Source organism: Chironomus tepperi, unplaced genomic scaffold, assembly GCF_022539635.2.
Source record: "Chironomus tepperi strain 1889 unplaced genomic scaffold, CSIRO-AGI_Ctep_v1 contig_8, whole genome shotgun sequence".
NCBI classification, from domain to species: domain Eukaryota; kingdom Metazoa; phylum Arthropoda; class Insecta; order Diptera; family Chironomidae; genus Chironomus; species Chironomus tepperi.
In genome coordinates, this window is record NW_027226130.1 from 2,161 (window position 1) to 7,414 (window position 5,254).

The 5,254-nt window shown below is 29.4% G+C and overlaps 1 long non-coding RNA gene across 1 annotated transcript; it reads right to left on the minus strand.

Annotated features, from left to right (window-relative positions):
* Positions 1-697: 697 nt before the first annotated feature.
* LOC139100074 (uncharacterized) lies at positions 698-2,957 on the minus strand. The gene is made up of 3 exons (XR_011545403.1): positions 2,813-2,957; positions 1,945-2,052; positions 698-1,887 (listed from the first exon to the last, which is right to left on the minus strand). It is a non-coding gene; the product is annotated as an uncharacterized lncRNA (long non-coding RNA).
* Positions 2,958-5,254: the final 2,297 nt, after the last annotated feature.

Sequence of the window (5,254 nt, forward strand, 5' to 3'; positions counted from 1 at the left end):
TTTCCATGAAAATTTTTATCTAATAAAAAAATGACTTACTGTAGGTCATGTAAGACGAAGCTCCGGAGTCAATGTACCACAAAAGATTCTTAGGATCAAAAAATTCTGGTGCGCCTTCCTCTGAATTACCACCAAAAGCAAATATTTTTACCTCCAGAAACAAATACGCAATAAATCTATGTTAAATCATTAATTATGCTAAAATGAGTGAAGATATCCAAGATTTGCGCTTGAAATATGATTTTAGCAGTATCATTTAATATTTTGGAACATAAAACTCTTTCATTCATGCAGTAATTACAAAAACATAAACACACAAAGATTTAGTAGTGCAAAATACATCCAAAAATACATTCATTCCCCTATATAGCAATATAAACTTTTAAAAACAAATCATAGAAAGTAACTTAAAATTAATAGTTGCTATGATTTTTGAAACTTTGAGTATTGTATGAAAATTAAATAAATTTTTTGAAGCTTGGCCTACCCGCTGGAGCTTTACATCTCAACTATATGCCAAGCGAAGCTTGATGTTATTCCGCACGTAAAATATGACAATCGAAACATATGTAGACACAGTAACGTCAGACTATTTTAGACCAATCAAATGCTTTAATTCCCGGAACGATTATGTGACTCATATTAAAGGAGAAATTATGTGAAGTTGAAAAGGTTTCAATTATATGGATTTTTATTATATATTGGTGCTGTTATTGGCGTTATTATTTTAGCTTTTTATTGCAATTTTCGTAAAGGTCCTGATAATAATGATATTGATTCCAATATAGAACAAGGAGGTGTCGATACATGTTCTCCAAATTTAATATATATTATTATTGAACTCCTTTTTTTGAATTTGAGAATACTGATTGGTTAGAACAAGAAGTTTTTGATGGAAATAAAGAACAATTATAATTAACAATTATATTGATTGATAGTAGTTCATGAGCATGTTCATTTACATACGTTCAAATGTAATAGTTTGACCATCAATATCAATTGTATAATTCTTGTTTTTTAGTTCATTCATGCTTGCTGGGTCCATTTTAATCGTAAGACGATATTCATCATTATTTTGCTCGCAATCCATTATCACCCAGTGATTGGTTTCTATTCCACCTTGGAAAGATCGCAAAAATTTATCACATATAGCATTTTTTATCTCATCGTTACTCATGTTATCAATGTCCATTCTATATTTGATTGTGGTTTTGAAAGTTGGAAGATCCAAAAATTTAACGAATTTTATATCTTTACCTTCAAAAACTTTTTGTTTTAACCAATCTAAATTAAAATTTGACGTGATTTTTATACTGCCTTTATCGGATACTATAGACCTTATTTGAACATTATATTTCTTAGCAATTTTATTGATTTTCTTAATATATGTTTTAGATTCTTTCTTATTAAAACTTTTATCGGGATATTCGTTTTTAATAATAAATCTTGTACATGTAGATTCTGAATTCGGAGAATGTGTATTGACATTTCCTTGTTCCATATTGGAATCAACATTATTATTACTTGACCTTTCATCATTATTACCTTTACAACACTTCTTTATATATTTAAAAGCGAAAAAAAAGCAAAAGCAACACCAACAACAACAACACCAACAACAACAAGAAAACAAATACCACAAGGAGTAAAAATCCATATAATTGAACCTTTTTCAACTTGCTCTTGTACTTCACTGGAAAAATTGCATCTTTTTATCACCGACTCGTAATCTTCCTTGGAATTAAAACATTTGTCAGGTTTTAAATAAAATGCTTTACATACCGGTATACATTCAAATTCTTTTCCCTCTTGATAATCCATTTGATCTACATTTCCGTCATCAGGAGAGTAATAACGGAGTATAGGAAGGTTTGTTGCATCCTTACCCTAAAAAAAAAAAAAGTAAGTAAAAGGACTATAGTCAAAATTCATAAATCCACTTACCATTACAGATAAACTGCTACTGTTTCGATTATCCTTTCCACATATGTTTCCCAAATCATCTTTTAATAATTTAAAATGATGACATATGTCTTTTGTTACACTGAGGACCTATAATGATAAAATTTAAAAAAATTTAACTGACATTATTTGAACAAGGGAGTAAGTACTATAACGATATTTTTATATAATTAATGGAAACGACACTTGATGAAAATAATGGATTTTGGCAGCCCAACGTGCTTATTTTAGTGTCAGATATCTACTAAAGTTCTAGAGAGTCTTGAAACTCATCAAAATAACCATGTCTAACACGCCAATCTGTCTGTATGGATCGCAGTCTTGGAACATGACTGCTATGGACGAACATGGTACAGAGTGTATTCGAGAGAAAAATTATTAAAGTCATCTTTGAACCCAAGGAGGAAGATGACCTTTTCAAGTGCAGGAGTAATATAGAAATACTAGAGTATTCTATAGAGCTCGTGACACTCATCTTCAGAATTTTTAGGTTTACATGGTGTTTATAATAAAGTAGATATCAGCTTTTTAGTGATGCTGATATAGTGAAGCGTATTGAAGTGAGCAAGGCTGCGATGGGCTGTACATGTTATTAGACGACCTGTGGAAACCACATTATTAAGGTCTTCAAAACTGACATTCTGGATGTTAAAAAAGCACGTGGACGACCAAAAAATTTTAATGATGGCGATTGCCCTTGTTTTTGGAAGACTTCACTGGAGTCTGTCAATAAATGGAGTCGGACTCCCGTTGGAGTCTTGTCAACTCTGATCAAAATGGCGAACAATTGCGACATAAAATTAATAAAAAAATTTTGCAAGTTACTTTAATGTGTGAACTTAATACAAACCTTCATCTTCGAATTTTTGCTATGCTGTTCGTCTGTTCGTCACTTCTTAATGTTCAGATAGAATATATTAATATGTAATTTAATATATTTTTAAATATTTAAATTTTTTTTAGAGTAGACTGAATTGATATGATCAAGTCAAATGTAGTTGTAGATTGAAAAAAAACGGAAGCGCATTTTCTCTACACAGAATCACTGCATTTAAAGTTCTCAAAAAATATTAATTCGTATGACGTTTCGTGGCTTAACGTTGTTTAACAAGTGGGCTTGCCAGGCCTCAACTTATCCTGCTCCGTTAGTACCACACCGCTTGAGCGGATTGGCATAGCCAGGAATGCACCATGGGGAAGTGGAATTAGGTACTTGAGTAGGATAGGCTGAAGGCCGTTGTGCACCTGTACTATGCGTCACTACCTTTTGTAAACCCTGCTTTAAGCCTAGAATTGAATAAATGACCTCTTGATTAAGAGAACCTCTGCTCTAACCACTATGGCACCATTACATTTAAATTGGCGCACCAAATAAAAAGATCCCTCGTCATTCCTGTCTCCTGTTCTGCACATATTAACAAAAAAAAAACGCATTAAAAAAGCGATATACGGACGGACAAAATGCGGACAATAGCATCTTTTAGCTTAAAATATGTACTCAATCAAAACAAACATTGTAATTAAAAATCGGTGTGAATATAAAAATTTTTTTGAATTTAAAAATTCGTTACATTAAAAATCATAAAAGTTTTTATAAGAAAATTTCCATGTTTGGATGAAAATTTGTTGAACGCCAGTAGATCCAACATGAGTAGTAATGGATGTACTGGATATACACGATGGTTACACCTCAAATTGATGGATTTGGCAAGTGAAAAATCAACCTAAATATCCAAATGAATGTAGTATGATGTCATAGCAAGTCATAGGCAAAAACAACTTAGCCATTGCTAATGCTAAGACACTGCCTTTCTGGCCAGCATATTTGTGTAGTGATGATGTTGCTTACCGTATGATCTTGTGATACGTGAAATTGAAATTTGCACAAATTATATCAGAAATGTATTATTCATAATAAATATACATTTGAATGTATTGTTCATAATTCAAAACCAACTTCCTCTTTCTTGTGTTCTTATTTCTCATGTGTTTTTTTGTGAATCTACACAATTCTTATTCCATTCTTACTGTACATTGTCAGTTTATTATAAGCTGTTGCATATTTTCATCACTTTAAATTATTCATTTATAATTAAATTTTGTGAAATATTAGTAATTGATGATTATTATTTGATGTATTTTTACCAACCATATGTAATGTCCAAATGATCACCCTAGCTCCTGTCCAAAAAAAAAAAACAACATGATTTGACAAGCTATATCAAAAAAGTTTATTCTTTATTGCATGATTTTTTTATGCTATATTATGGCTAAATATTTGCAATGAATAATTTAATTGAAAAAATTATTTTTTTTGCGCAAAAAATTATATCCAACATAAATGATCCATTATTTTTCCATACTAAATTATTATCCCAAAAACATTCACCATGTCCCAACTTGAAAAATTTCGCTCACAAACTGCAAAAATAAATTTATTAATTTATGACAAAGACAAAGGTGTGTGACAAAAGTAAAAAAGAAATGAACTGAAACTGGTTAAGAATACTAATGAGATTACTGGACAACGTTGAAAAAGTTTTTAACAAAGTTTTTTGTTTTATTAAAGTGAAGACAGGCTACAGTAAAAATGGTCAAATCTTCTTTTGTTGAACAATATTTCTTGTGCTCAAAAAAATCAAAAATTGGTTCACTTAATCTGTTTTTAAGTTTAATTAATTAATGGTAAGTAAAAAAAAACTTCTTAAACTTATGAAAATTAAAAAAAAACTTAAATAAAATTAGTTTAGGAATTGAATTTCATATTCACACCAAATTTTCAATTTTGGTGAATATATTTTCTAAATGAAATTAATTTGTAAGGAAATTTAAATTTAAATTTCGTTTTATTCACAAAAAATCATTGAAAATTTTCAAAATTCAACAATAATAGACAATTTTGGATTCTACTCGACTCCATATAAAATTATAAAATCGAGTCATCTTTTCAAGCTCTTCCAAGTCAAAAAATAATTGACCTCAAAAATGTATAAAAATGAGAAAATTTTCTCTGAGAAAAATATACTTTTGAATTGTATATTTATGAATCGTGAATACATTGAGTAAACAACTAATAAGAGTCATGAATATTTTACAATTAAGAGATGTTTCAAAGATTATTAAAAAAGAGGAAATGAATCATAAAATTAATCAGTAGATTTAATACGTTAGCATTTTACCACTTAATAAATAATAATATAATAAAAAATAATATAAGAGAGATTATTTCAATGAATAAAATGTATCATCGACATTTAGTAGCGTATAACGCATTAGTGTCAATTTCATACAG